This window comes from Mugil cephalus, chromosome 16 (assembly GCF_022458985.1).
Source record: "Mugil cephalus isolate CIBA_MC_2020 chromosome 16, CIBA_Mcephalus_1.1, whole genome shotgun sequence".
In the NCBI taxonomy this organism is placed as follows: domain Eukaryota; kingdom Metazoa; phylum Chordata; class Actinopteri; order Mugiliformes; family Mugilidae; genus Mugil; species Mugil cephalus.
In genome coordinates this window covers 849,255-865,080 of record NC_061785.1, presented here as the reverse complement: position 1 = coordinate 865,080, position 15,826 = coordinate 849,255, and the positions used below count along the sequence as shown (strand labels likewise).

General features: G+C 41.0%; 1 protein-coding gene across 1 annotated transcript in view; it reads left to right on the top strand.

Annotated features, from left to right (window-relative positions):
• Positions 1–15,826, top strand: part of LOC125022771 (NLR family CARD domain-containing protein 3-like) — a 32,557-nt gene that overhangs the window by 4,349 nt on the left and 12,382 nt on the right. The window lies entirely within an intron of this gene.

Genomic DNA, 15,826 nt, shown 5'->3' with positions numbered 1-15,826 from the left:
CTGAAGAAGATCCAGAAGGTTGTGAGTCCAGATTACCCAGAATGCTCAGAGAGTCAGAGGGAGGATGAGGAGGTGTTGGAGGGTGAGGATGAAGAGCAGAGGAGGAGCAGCAGAGATTTATTCCTGAAGATGACAGTGAACTTCCTGAGGAGGATGAAGCAGGAGGAGCTGGCTGACTGTCTGCAGAGCAGTAAGAGGATTTAACAGCTTTAACTGGATGGAAAGAGGAAATGGAGGAAACATGGGACAAGTTTACATTTCTACACTCTGATGTTAATATGATGCAAACATCTGAATCAGATCTATGAATTCTACTGGACTGAAAACAGTCACATGTTAATGTTATTAAAATGAATGAGTTCACTGATTAATTACATTTCTTGTTTGTTCAGGAACTGGTGCTGCACCTTGTGGACGTAAAGTTAAATCTAGTCTGAAGGAGAAGTTCCAGTGTGTGTTTGAGGGGATTGCTAAAGCTGGAAACTCAACCCTTCTGAATGAGATCTACACAGAGCTCTACATCACAGAGGGAGGGACTGCAGAGGTCAATGATGAACATGAGGTCAGACAGATTGAAGCAGCATCCAGGAAACCACACAGACCAGAAACAAGCATCAGACAAGAAGACATCTTTAAAGCCTCACCTGGAAGACATGGACCAATCAGAAGAGTGATGACAAAGGGAGTGGCTGGCATTGGGAAAAACAGTCTTAACACAGAAGTTCACTCTGGACTGGGCTGAAGACAAAGCCAACCAGGACATCCTCTTCATATTTCCATTGACTTTCAGAGAGCTGAATGTGGTGAAAGAGAGAAAGTTCAGCTTGGTGGAACTTGTTCATCACTTCTTCACTGAAACCAAAGAAGCAGGAATCTGCAGCTTTGAAGACTTCCAGTTGTGTTCATCTTTTGACGGTCTGGATGAGTGTCGACTTCTTCTGGACTTCCACAAGACTGAGATCCTGACTGATGTTACAGAGTCCACCTCAGTGGATGTGCTGCTGACAAACCTCATCAGGGGGAAACTGCTTCCCTCTGCTCGCCTCTGGATAACCACACGACCTGCAGCAGCCAATCAGATCCCTCCTGAGTGTGTTGACATGGTGACAGAGGTCAGAGGGTTCACTGACCCCCAGAAGGAGGAGTACTTCAGGAAGAGGTTCAGAGATGAGGAGCAGGCCAGCAGCATCATCTCCCACATCAAGACATCACAAAGCCTCCACATCATGTGTCACATCCCAGTCTTCTGCTGGATCACTGCTACAGTTCTGGAGGATGTGATGGAAACCAGAGAGGGAGGAGAGCTGCCCAAGACCCTGACTGAGATGTACATCCACTTCCTGGTGGTTCAGGCCAAAGTCAAGAAGGTCAAGTATGATGGAGGAGCTGAGACAGATCCACACTGGGATAAAAAGAGCAGGAAGATGATTGAGTCTCTGGGAAAACTGGCTTTTGATCAGCTGCAGAAAGGAAACCTGATCTTCTATGAATCAGACCTGACAGAGTGTGGCATCGATATCAGAGCCGCCTCAGTGTACTCAGGAGTGTTCACACAGATCTTTAAAGAGGAGAGAGGCCTGTACCAGGACAAGGTGTTCTGCTTCGTCCATCTGAGCGTTCAGGAGTTTCTGGCTGCTCTTCATGTCCATCTGACCTCCATCAACTCTGGAGTCAACCTGATGGAAGATCAACAAACTACATCTCTGAGGTCTAAACTATTTAAAAATCTAACACGTCTCCATCAGAGTGCTGTGGACAAGGCCTTACAGAGTCCAAATGGACACCTGGACTTGTTCCTCCGCTTCCTCCTGGGTCTTTCACTGCAGACCAATCAGACTCTCCTACGAGGCCTGCTGACACAGACAGGAAGTAGCTCACAGACCAATCAGGAAACAGTCCAGTACATCAAGAAGAAGATCAGTGAGAATGTGTCTGCAGAGAGAAGCATCAATCTGTTCCACTGTCTGAATGAGCTGAATGATGGTTCTCTAGTGAAGGAGATCCAACAGTCCCTGAGATCAGGAAGTCTCTCCACAGATAAACTGTCTCCTGCTCAGTGGTCAGCTCTGGGCTTCATCTTACTGTCATCAGGAGAAGATCTGGATGAGTTTGACCTGAAGAAATACTCTGCTTCAGAGGAGGCTCTTCTGAGGCTGCTGCCAGTGGTCAAAGCCTCCAACAAAGCTCTGTAGGTGATTTAGGAACTATTGGAAACATGATTCATTTAGTAAATGAGAAATAAAACATTTGATGTTGATTCTTCTTCAGGCTGAGCAGTTGTAACCTCTCAGAGAGAAGCTGTGAAGCTCTGTCCTCAGTTCTCAGCTCCCAGTCCTCCAGTCTGAGAGAGCTGGACCTGAGTGACAACAACCTGCAGGATTCAGGAGTGAAGCTGCTGTCTGCTGGACTGGAGAGTCCTCACTGTAAACTGGAAACTCTCAGGTCAGGATACAGCTGCTTGTTGATCAGTTAAATCCTGATTTAGGTTCATGTTGGTACAAGTTCAACATGTGGAGGATTTCGTTCTTCTTCTTGAGTTTCTGATATGTTTCTATCTCCAGTCTGTCAGGTTGTCTGATCACAGAGGAAGGATGTTCTTCTCTGGCCTCAGCTCTGAGCTCCAACCCCTCCCATCTGAGAGAGCTGGACCTGAGCTACAACCATCCAGGAGACAAGGGGGTGAAGCTGCTGTCTGCTGGACTGGAGGATCCACTCTGGAGACTGGACACTCTCAGGTAAGGACACACAACAGCAGCTCACACAGTGTAGGTTTGTCCATCGTCTTCTCTCTGTGGAGCTACTGAGGTCCTCAGAGGATGAACCCTCCTCCATTAACAGGTTTACACTTTTAGTTTGTAGTGAAATATACATATAAATATACATATACATGGACTGATGTGAAACTGTAAAAACATGTCAGTTCAGATTAATCTTCTGTCACCTCAGTGATTCAGTGAATTCCATCTTCCTCCATCATTGGACCAATCAGTGCGTTTACATGCAGAGCTTAATCAAGCTATGCTGAAAATTCCACTTTCTGACTACAGTCCTTGTCCCAGTTTACACACTATCCCTCAGATGGTTCTTCTAGTGGCTCCGTTTCTCTTCTTCTTCTTCTGTGATCGTCCTTCTTGGACGTTTTTTTTCCAGGGTCACACGCCAGTGCGGTGGTTGTGGAGCATGAACACACGCATTATATGATTGAAAACTCTGATTCAATCTCATTATCTGTGCGTCTCAGTCAGATAAAGTGAACTCTGATTTTATCGAGTAACGTGTTACATGCACTTAGTTCTCCTGTTAGAGTCGATTAAGCATAAGTCGTTTTTTTCACGTGCATGTAAACGCACTGAATGTTTCTACAACATTAAATCAATAATCTTTCTTTCTTTCTTTCTTTCTTGCTTGTTTGCTTCATGTTGAACATCAGTCAGGTCTGATGTTGGATATAAAATCATTGTTTTGTGTTTGTTCCTCCAGGATGGACCATGGTGGAGAGCAGAGGTTAAAACCTGATGTGAGGAAGTGTAAGTTTGACTAATGATGACAAACTGTCAGTTTAAAATCAAAGCTGATAGTTGTGGTATTTATTCATTTAATCATCACTGACAAGAGAATCCTGATCTAAAGTATCACCATTAAACTTTCTATGAATGAACAACAGATCAGTGAGTAAAGAAAGAATAAATCCATCAGATGTGTCACATGATAAACTGCAGCTGTGTTGTGTCTTTTTCTCTCCATCAGATTTCTGTGAACTTGAAGTCGACACAAACTCAGTCAATAGATTCATCAAACTATCTGACAACAACAGGAAGGTGACACGTGTGGAGGAGAAGCAGCCATATCCTGATCATCCAGACAGATTTAACTGTTATCAGCTGCTGTGTAGAAATGTTGTGACTGGTCGATGTTACTGGGAGGTTGAGTGGAGAGGAGACGTTGATATATCAGTGAGTTACAGAGGAATCAGAAGGAGAGGAGACATGAATGACTGTGTGTTTGGATGCAATGATCAGTCCTGGAGTCTGAGATGCTCTGATCGTCGTGGTTACTATGTCCATCACAATAACAGACCAACATCCGTCCCCTCGTCCTCTGTCTCTCGCAGAGTCTCAGTGTATGTGGATTGTCCTGCTGGAACTCTGTCCTTCTACAGAGTCTCCTCTAACAAACTGATCCACCTCCACACCTTCAACACCACATTCACTCAACCTCTCTATCCTGGATTTGGAGTCTGGTTTCCTGGTTCCTCAGTGTCTCTGTAGGAAGGAGAGTCTTTAAAGTGACAGCAGCTTCAACTCTGCTTTAAATGTTGATGGTGGATTCTCTTTGGTTCACAGATGAATCACTGACTGTGGTTTCATGTCAGAATATGTTTTATCTTAGAAGTAGTGAAATAATCTCCTAACATGTGGATTGTGATGCTAACGTGTATCTGGATAATCCTGGACTGATGGAAGTGAATATTATTTGTTAAGCTGTGTTTTACTGTGTGCTGTGTCTCCTGTGTCTGAATGGACATGAGACATTAATGAACTCTGGTCTCTACTCCACCTTTATATCAATCAATGTTCATCATCGTTATTAATCAACCTTTGGTTTTTAATTATTAATCTTAATGAAACTCAGTTCAGTCTAAACCAATAAATAATCAGATATAAAAGGATCAACAGGACTTCATCATCATCTCATCACTTATTAAAACTTTACTGAATCAACTTTAATCTCCTTCATTGTTTTTCTTTGTTAACTGTTTAAAAGTGACTCAGCAACAATCTACAACTATGAGATTATTTTTCTCTCATGACTTTTCCTGACACTCGTTGTTGGAGCCATAATAGTTAAATGAAGTAAATAATGACTGAACATGGCTCCTCCCTCCACTCTTTGCCTTGATAATCAGGTGAGATGAACCAGGTGTGTGGAGCCTTTTGTGTCTGAAGTTGAGAGGTTGAACAGTTTGATGAGCACAGGTCTTAGTGGAGGTGGCTGTATACCAGGGGCCTCTGGTTTTACTATGTGCAGTAATGTTTATAACTATGAACAATAACACATGTTAAACTTCATTATTTCATACACTTGTATATATGTGCTTATATATTCCCACCATGTGCAGTAATGTTTGAGTGTAGAGTGTTGTTCTCGGGCGCATCTATGGTGTAAATTTACGTCAGTAAGAATATGGAGAATATGATGCCTCTCATGGAGGCACCGTTTATGTTGGGGGTTAAACACTGCCCCCTACAGACAGAGCAGGTCCAGGTTATGCACCATAAACATCAGGCTCTATTTGACCTAGAGGGCGCTATTTACAGTCCACTCAGGTGGGTTATTGGCTCAGATTAGTAAAATATTAATACTGAAATATTAATAATTACTATGAAACATTAATATTTAATTAACATTAAGTCCACCTTGGGGCACCAGACAGACAATTTACCAAGAATCAGTCTCATGAAGGTAAACTATTAACACAGAACCCGTTTAATAATTAACTTAATCACAAACAGTGGTGCCCTATTAATAGTAGCAAACCTGAAGGATTTAAGAGTTCTACAGTGTAGAGGTTGGCACATTCACTCTGATACAACATTAATACACCAGGAAACTTTACTGGACACATCTAGAAAATGAAATAACAAAACATTAATGTATGGTGAGCTACATACACTGTGTACACGTGTGGATGTGTGTGTGTTAGTGAGAGTGTTTGTGTGAGTGTGAGACCATGTGTGAACTGTCATGTTATTGATCAGATCTGGACGTTCAGGTTTATATTTCATTCATTCATTCATTCATTCATTTTCTCTTCGTTAATGTACAAAGATAATCTGAGTCTAGTTTCTTTGAGTCGTTTTACAGGTGGAGATTCTTCCTCTGACAAATATCCCCGTGTGGAGTCTCCATCCTCCGTTGCCACGGTTACAGCCAGCATCACCAGAGCCTCCTTAAATCACATCGTGGTGAAGGAAATAGAAACCCTCTCCATCCTCTCCTCTAATCTGCTGCTGTCTTCCTTCTTTTCTGTCCCTCCATCATTTTCCACATCTTCAAACAAAACTTTTCATCATTTCTGACCTTCTCTCCTCTTTTAGATCCACTTTTTTCATGGATGAAAAGCAAAAGAAAGAAAGAACTAAAGAAAGGTGGAGTTCTGTCTTTTTATTTTCTTCATGTAAAGATGTTTAGTTCATGGATTATTCTGCAGATTATTATTATTTTATTCCTTTGTCTTTTGTGAGGTGAAGCGTTTCCTCTTAGAGTCAGCTGGAGCAGATACAAACCTCAAAGACAAAAAAATAAATCATTTTGTTTATTACACTTATTTAAGTGTTTGTGCATGTGAGAACATATTCCTTGTACATACTCACATACTTGGCCAATAAACCTGATTCTGATACTGTTTGTGTTTAAAACAGACAGTTCTGGATGACGACTCGTTAAAGGTGCAACATAAAAACCAACAAGTCCAGTTCAGAGTGGATCTGGTCCAGATCATTAACTGTATATAACTATGGAGCAGCTCCTCTAAAGTTAAGCTGAAGCCAATATGGCTCCCCCTGGTGGCTGGAGGCTGCAGTACAGATAATAAGCCCCACCCCCTCCATGTTAGTGGGCGGGACTTTGTCAAATAATTTTAGGTAGTTAATATGATGTTGATACGTTTGTTTTTGGTTCGTCATTTGATGCTATAGAAACAGGATGTGACATAATGGTGACCACTAGTTACCATGCCAACCACTCCATATCGAGGTCCCATGGGACGGTGAGAGTTTTAAGACTATTCTTGATGATAAATTCAGTTTATAATCCAACATTTCTTGTAGCTGGTGGAGGTAGAGCAGAGCGTAGCATTAATTAAACCAAAACATCAGTGAGTCTGGAAGAAGTGTGGGCGGGGCATCAATATCGTGGCTCCGCCCTCAGACCGTACTGATCCTATGGAGGAGACCAGATGTGATAAAAGAACATCGTAACATTTCCTAATTTATCCGAGCAAAAAACTAATGAAATGAGTTTAAAGATTATAATTTACTCTTACATACGACCTGTAATGGATTAAATGTAACTCAGGTGACAGAATTACACTGAGAGCCACCAAGTGCTTGTTTAGGGTGGAGGTCGGGGTGGATGGTGGGCCAACAAAACACTTCATCTCTGGAACCAAAAGATCAGGACTTAGTTCTACATGAAATCTCTCCTGAATCTCCTGAATTGGACCAGAGACCAGGGACCAAAGACCAGGGACCAGAGACCAGGGACACAGAGACCAGGGATTCCTGAAGTCCTGAAAACAAACAGTGAAATTCTGGAAGGAACAGGTAGACGTCCATTAAAAGAACAATAAATCCAGAAGGTCAGGGTTAAAGATCAGTACTTGTTCTTGGTTCAGTTCTGCAGTGGAGCCACCAGGAGGCTGTCAGGGTGGATGGTTGGGCCACCAAGCTCTAGACTTTAACACCACACATCCTTTAATTCAGTTTTAACGACAAAATCACTCCAGATACGTTTCTACTAATGTCAATAGATTCAAATATTTAATCACTATTAATTCATCACAAATCACACATGTACCAATAACCTACACCACTTTATGACCAACTCATTTCCAAATTTCAAATAACTTACAGTAATATAGTTGGAAGAAGTTGGCTAAAGAGACATAGATTGTATTTTATTAATTATTATTATTATTTATATTATTTATATTAATATTTAAATAGTGTCTAGAACATAATAGAAAGGAAGTTGTCATTTTTTTTTAGTTTGGCTGAAAGGTTTCTACTCTAAAGTTGAACTTGTTGTTCATACATTTATTAATTTCTGCTTCTTTTTGTTTCTTCTTAGTTTGGGTGTGTTACTACATCTTGTTTGAATAACCTTTATTGAAGCGTCACTAGACAAACTGTTGGGATTTAAGACGGGTAGTTCAAGATCACTTCATTGATCCCTGCAGGTAATTATTTTGTCCAAGGAGTCACAAGATAAGAAAAAAGACGTACATGAAAAAGACATAGACATAAGAATAAAATACAATAAGAATGAGGTAGAAGTAATATTTACAAAGAACATGTACAGTCCAATTTACATGAAATTTACAGTAAATAACACATTTAGCCAAAGTGTCTTGTGTCCATTAGTGTGAGTTGATGCAGCTTTAAAGGCTAACCCTGCTAGCATGCTAACAACTGAAGCTCTAGGAGTAAAGTGATGCTCTACGTCTCATCAGCTGGAGTCACTACTACTGAACCACATTAACTCTGGATACGTTATTTAATTCAACCTGTGAGCTCTGATCAACGTTTACACCCTGGGAGCTCAGAAGAAGTAGTAGAGCCTCCTCAGAGATGATGATGAGGAGGAGGAGGAGGAGGAGGAGGAGGAAGAGGAGGAAGGTGTCTGGAGACAGAGGTGGAGGTTTGAATTTCTGTGAAGTTGAGAGACGGACGTCTTTGTGGAATAAACGAGTTGAGTGTTCAGACCTCAGAGGAGCAGGAATCCTGACGCCTTCTCTCTTCTTCATCGTCTGCAGGGAATCAAACCGTCCTCCATCACTGAGGCCTTTAATTAATGGTTATTTCTCCTTAAACGCAACAAACATTTAAACAACTCAAGATCAGCAGAAACCTCCTCAGGACGTAGGTTCAGGTGAAGACAGTGACATCATCTTCATTCATTCTTTCTTTGTCTCCATCTCATTTCGTTTGGTTTTTATTTTACACATCATTTAAAATACAAATACAATTTACAAACAGGATATATAGCTTATAAACAGGGATCCAGAAACATCAGAACAACAATACAATAAATTATGAAACACACTAACCTAACTCTAAATGATCAGTAATCAGTAATCAGTAATTCTATAGGTAATTCTATGGATATAGACAGTATAGAATTTAAACACAATAGCAACATGAGGCACAGGTACATGAGCCAAAATACCTCATGTAGACGAGGATGTAGACTCTTTTACCTTTAACGGTCGCACTGAAACTTCTTCATCTCCTCTGAGAAAAGAAGGACCTTAAAAACTGTGTCTGGTGTTCACAGTCGCTCCACGTCCCTCATCGATCCTCAGGTTGAAGTCGAGCGGCTCCAAACACCAGACACAGTTTTTAAGTTCCTCTGAACCTGCAGTGATTTTTCTGGAGGCCGATCAGAGAAGAATTACACGTCTCTTTCTCCTTTTCAGCCACAAACACTTCACCACCTTTTGTCGACCAAACGGTCGCGGCAGCGTGTTAGAGGATTCACAGCCGGCCATCGACGGCGAGAAGCTGCTCACTGCTCGGCTGCTGCTATTGTTCTCGGCCGCATCGATCTCAGGACTATTGACGGGGAAGTTTGTGTTGAAATGGAGAAAGAAAGAGGAGCGAGTGAAAAGAGGAGGAGAAACAAAGGACAGATGGAGTCGTTGGGAGGAGGAGGAAGAGTTTCTGCTGCAGTTTGATCATGATAAATGTTTAGAAAAGAAAACAAAGAACTTTAACCTGGACTAAATCAAATCTGATTATTAATTATTATTATTTGAAGATGGATTAAAAACGTAAAGTTCTGATGTGTTTCAAACATGTTTCATAACTGATGTGAACGTTCATGATGACAGTTCAGAAGCTGCCTGAGAATCTGCATGTTTTTAAGTTTCCTTGAAGTCTCTCAGAGTTCGGTGGAATGAATCATCACTGACACCAGTTCATTACAAACAGGAGCTGCTCAGAGATAATTCAGCTTCTGTTAACGGGACCAGTTTGAGTTAAATGTGAAGAAATCTGAGATGATTGACAGGAGAGACTTCTGTTTGTCATTCAACAAACACACCATCAGTGCATATATTAAATTAAATTCTGTTACCTTGGTTAAATAAATATAGAGTTTATATCTGATGATTTGATCCGTTTTAATTTAAATCCAGTTTGCAGAATATTGAATATGTAGGTTTGATCCTTTAATACATTAACTCTGTCTTTTTGTCCTGTCGCTGTAAGAACTGAATCTCTGATCTCATCTTCTAACCGAACATCTGTTGTACTCTGAGGTCTGATGATACTCTGATTATAATGATATCGCTCTGGGTTTTACTCTAAGCCTCTTTCTCTTCTCTAACTCCTCTTATCGTGATCATCATCGTGAACATTTCATCGATGAAGCTCCAACGAGCCGAAACGTGAAGAAGCTTCTGTTGCTGCGTCAGACGTGATGAATGTCAGTGACATCACAGCCAATAAACTCTCTGAGAGCTGAGTGAACATGGATGGAAATAAAACATGATGAATTCATGTTCTGGTCCACAGGTTGGTCTCTAGTGGAGACCTGCCTTGGTCACACTCACATTAATATATCTGGTGTGTGGAAGGAGGTTCTTCTTCTTCTTCTTCTTCTTCTGTTTTCAGCCAATGCTCCAATCCGCTATCAGCATGGTTGATCTGGTGGCAGCATTAACCTAACTCAGCTAACATTAGCTTAAATAAGGTTAACCTGAATGAGCCAAAGTCTTTCTAAATGTCTCCACCTTTAAATATGATCAGTAGATCAGTTCAGTTTTAAGACTTTTAAGTAAAACAAAGTCTTTCCTCCCTGCACATGATTTTTAGAAGATAATTCACACTCATTTAGACGACTGTGGCTCTCTGTCTGTTGGTCTGGACCAGTCATTAGTACGCCACCTGCAGGCTGAGACCACATCACCCCGGTACCGGCCTCCCTGCACTGCCTTCCAGTCCATTTTAAGATTCATTTTAAACTCTTACCATGAGTTTGTAAGAGTCTTACCTGTCAGATCTACAGACCAGATACTGGACCTTCCTGGATCCAGGGTCCTAGGTCCAGACTCAGAACCGGAGGCGATGGAGCCTTTTCGATACCAGACTGCTGGATTTTGGACCAAAGTCAATGGATTTATTCTGCAAACACAGTTTTACTTTGTTTTAGTCCATGTTTTAACGCCTATATTAGCTCATATGTATTAGCTTTATGTTAATTGATTTATTTCTATTGTTCAGCACATTGGTTCAACTGAGGCTGTTTTTAAATGTGTGTTAGAAATAAACTAAACAAGCTAACTTACACATGAACCTGTATAATATTCACCTAACAGAACCATAACAGACTACAGGAACAGCAACCAGCAGTTCAACCACGACCCCCTTCTGCCTGACACTTTAAACAGTTTCTTTGCACGCTTCGACACACCTGGCAGCAGAGAGACTGTCCAACCTCCACAGCCAGAGGAGCAGCCCCAGCCCCTCGTCCTGCAGCAACACCAGGTCAGCGCCACGCTGAGGAGGATCAACATCAGCAAAGCTGCAGGACCAGATAAGGTGTCAGGTTGGGTCCTGAAGCTGTGTGCCCATCAGCTGGCTGGAGTCTTCCTGGACATTTTCAACCTGTCCCTGCAGCTCGCTTCAGTTCCTGTCTGCCTCAAGTCCTCCATCATTTTGCCCATGCCAAAAAAATCCGCTGTCACCTGCCTCGACGATTACCGTCCTGTTGCTTTAACACCGATAATCATGAGAAGTTGCTTTGAGAGGATTGGTCTTAGTCACATCAAGGACGTTATCCCTGCTACTCTGGACAGACATTCAGTTCGCCTAAAGGGAGAAACCGATCGACAGAGGAACGCAGTCTCATTACGCACTGCACCACGGCCCCTGACTCACCTGGGCATACTAACACCTACAGTCAGGAAGTTATTTGTGAACTTTCACTCAGCTTTCAACACTGTGATCCCCAGACCAACAGGCAATAACATCTCACCTGGTGAAGAAGGCCCAACAAAGGCTCTTCTTCCTCAGGAAGCTGAAAAGGACTGGACTCTCCTCTCAGCTTCTGACAAACTTCTACAGAGCCACAATAGAGAGCATCCTCTGTCTGAGTGCAACAGTGTGGTATGGGAGCTGCACTGTACAGGACAGGAAGGACTTGGCCCGGGTGGTGAAAACCGCACAGGGGATTGTTGGGAGTCCTCTCCCACACCTGGACTCAATATATGACAGCCGGGTCCAAAGGAGGGCTGGCCGTATAGCTGCAGACCCCGCCCACCCAGGCCACGAACTGTTTGTGCCTCTTCCCTCCAGGAAGAGGTTCAGGAATATAAAGACCAACACAAACAGACTGAGAGACACAGCTTCTTCCCCAGAGCTGTGAAATCCATCACCCCATCTCCTCACATACCCCCCCCATCCAGAGACTGAGCATTAAACCCCTGCAGATGCCAGATAGACTCTGATACTGCACTGCACCTTGTCTAAACATGCTGCTATACATGCAATAATTCATACTGGTCACTTTAAATATCCTTGATTGCACTACTACCTCTCATCTCATCTTATTTTATTCTTAAATTCTATTTTTTATTTTAACTTGTTATTCTATTTTATATTTCCTATTCTATATTTATATTATTTATATATCTCAGGTCTGTACATTTATACCAAGAGATGCTGAACAGAATTTCGTTGTGCCTTGCATAATGACAATAAAGATTCTTGATTCTTGATTCTTGATTGAATGAACAACGTATTTATTGCTGTGAGCTCATCTGAAGTGAAACTGTCTTTGTCTTGTGAAGTTTTCATAAAGAAGAATTAACGACTCCCCTGAACAGAAAAACAAAACTTGATATAAAATGAGGGAACAAACGTCTGCGGTCTCAGAACCGAACCAGCCAGAACGCTGTGGTTCTCCTGGTTCTCCTGCAGATTTATGAGCCCTGAAAGGAGTGGTCTCCTCAGCCAGGTGTCCTCTCGTGTCTCCAGTGTCTCCTGCAGGTGTATCAGTATGATGTCCTGTTTGTTCTGCTGATAAATGTCTGTGTGTTGCCGTCCTCCTTCTCTTGGACTGTGGAACAAAAGCCGCCGCGCTCTCATCTCTGTTTGTGTTTAACGCTCATTTATCGTCTTTCCTTTGAACGACTGACACACATGAATCTCTGTCTCTGAGAGAAACAAATTCATAAAGGAGTCATTATGTTTTCTACCTTGTGCTCAGAGTGAGTGAAACCTTTTCTTTCAGACATGAAGCTCTTTTAGGATTCGGTTTATTTTTCCTCCAACAAAAGGCCGAAGCAGTGAGACTCTGAATTAGTGACATTTTCACTTCGATTCGAGCTGAAAACAAACTAGAGAGAGAAATTCTGCCCATGTTGACTCACTGAAATTCACTTTTCAATAAAAACTTCTTAATCGTTTTCATTAAAACTTCAAACTAAATGACACATGACGTTTAAATGTTTTTGCTTCTTTTAGAAATGACTCAAAACATAAAGAAATATTTGCACTAAAAGTCTCACTAAACACAGACCGAGTCCTTGTGTCCAGTGTGTGAGTCTGTGAGCTCTGTAGTCACTAGTGTGTGTCATGAATCACATTTATCTGGTTTTAAACTGATGGAAAAGGAGAAGAATTCATTTAGCTCCATGTCTGTGTTCATTTTAGTTATTAACTTCCTACAATAACAAGTTCTAATTGTTTATTTAAGAACAAAACACTGAGTGGAAAGAAGAATGATAAAAAATAAAAACATTCATTTAATCTTAGTTATACTTTTAGTTTTTCTTTTATTCTTAAAATCTCCTCCAGATGTTCTTCTGGAAACTCAGTTCAGTCCTCACACCTGTCCAGCTTTAAGTTCCCATGTCTTATAATTAATCTGTACCTCTGCTGTTTCAGAACCAAGAACAGATCCATGCCATCCTAATTTTACCAAACTGTATATTACACTTGTTCATCATTAGAGCCGACAGAGTTTAACTGAAGAGGTCCGGTAGCTGTCAATCACAACGTCACCATATTGGCAGGAAGTCGTGCTTTTCAAATTATGTGCTAAAAGAGTGAAAACAGACAAACTTTGTCCAAAATTGATTTCTTTTTCTTTTTAAGGGGTTTTGTGATGTTGAAGTTGAACAGAATATTAATTTAAATAATATAAATACAACTAAGACTAAGAAATAAATGAACCAGTGTGATGATGATAATAATAATAATAATAATAATAATAATAATAAACCAGTGTCATGGGGTCTGTTGAATCTAATTCCAGGTGTTTCCTCCTTGTTGCATCTTTAGAGGTGAAGTCCAGACAAACTTTAGACAAACGTTTGGTCTCAGACATGTTGAAGGTTCACTTCCATCCATGCAGGAGAAAAACTGAAGTTACAACACAGTGATAGAGCAAAGGAGGCCAAGCTAATTAATTAGCACCAAATGAAGCGCCCAGATCAGTCTGGTTATTACCGTTAGCATCAGCACTGTTAGCATCAGCACCGTTAGCATCAGCACCGGGTCCATTATGATAACCAGCATCGGTACCCATCCCTAGCATAACATGAGAGAACAGAGTGCTGAGATCCTTTGTATCAGGGACATAATCCAGTGTTTTCCAGGTGTAGCGTCCTGTTTATTTAGCATGTCTTTAACTTTATAAGTGGGCATATAACAGAGACTATTTAGCACTGTGATTAGCTTGTTACATTCTGACGAAGAGACTCTTCTCCTTCCAGTGACGTTTAAAAAGCTGGATGTGCATCATGAAATCTGTTTGTAGCCTTCCAGGCTCTTGAATGCTTTCAGTGATTCTCTGGAGCAGGATGAAGGGAAGTTAGTGAGGTAGTTCTATATATCTGGATATTGAAGGTCAGTATCCTGTTTTAACAACCTGTGACATGATAAGGGTCTGTTATATGGAATCTGATGAGTTTTGGCTTGTACTGGTCAGTTTGTGTCTGTTTAAAGTTCAGTAAACTCTGTAAAAGTCACTCACTATTCACCTGCTGCTCACGGTAGCTCTGATGCTTCCAACATTAAACCTCTAGAAACAAACAGAAGGATTTTAATGTAACAATAGAGCTGTAATAAATGTTTCAGCTAAGGTGAGAGAAATGTTACAGCTTTTGTTTGATGAAGTGATGTCTATAGTTGCTGTTGTATCTCTACAAGGTACTTTCATGTAAAGGGACTGGGTGTACATGTCAGGAATCTTCTTCTATAAGGAGACGTAGCAGCAGAGACAAAGCGCCATGTGGATTCTGATATTTGGTAACTAATTTAGTTGGTGTTTGAGTTGAGTTTGGAACATGGTTGAATAGACTGTATGTGTATGTGTATCAGCACAGAGTCCAGCAGATGTTGACAGTTGTTGCTGGTGGTTGTAAACTTAAATGAATTTACAACTTTAACCTTCCAGAAAAAAAGTGATGAAACCCTTAAGCTCAGAGGTCGGTGAGGTTCAATTTTGACGGTGTGAAGGAAGATGGCAAAGTTTTGTAAATTTAAAATTAAAACTACATCTCCTAAAACTAGGTCCTCGGGGAACTTTGCAGAAGCCATGATGTCACTTCCGAGTTTATTAAATAACTCAACTAAGATGAGAACTAGGTAATAAGAAGTCAGTGTGTCTGTTTCAGTTTATACAAAAACAGCTGTAGATAATATTCTAACACTGATTTATACAATTAACATCCTAACATGTAGTATTAGTTAATATTATTATTTTTACTGTTTTAATTCTTCTAGCTTCATGAATTTAAATTTACTCTCCATCCATCTTTATTCCAACTCAGAAATTTCCAATATCATAACGTTCATTTTACCGGTCAATTCGGACGATGAAAATAAGTTTGGTTCATTGTCACCGTTTGTGAACATTAAAATATACGCAGCGGCTGTTTTTTTATTATTTTTTTTCTAAGAGTAAAACTGGTGAAACAGGTGAAACCTGATGTGAGCTCAGATCTTTATCTTTCAGCCTTTATCAAAGCCACGCCTCCAACACATGAATCATCCAATCAGCTGATGCCGGTAAGAGGAAGGAACCAGGAAACAGT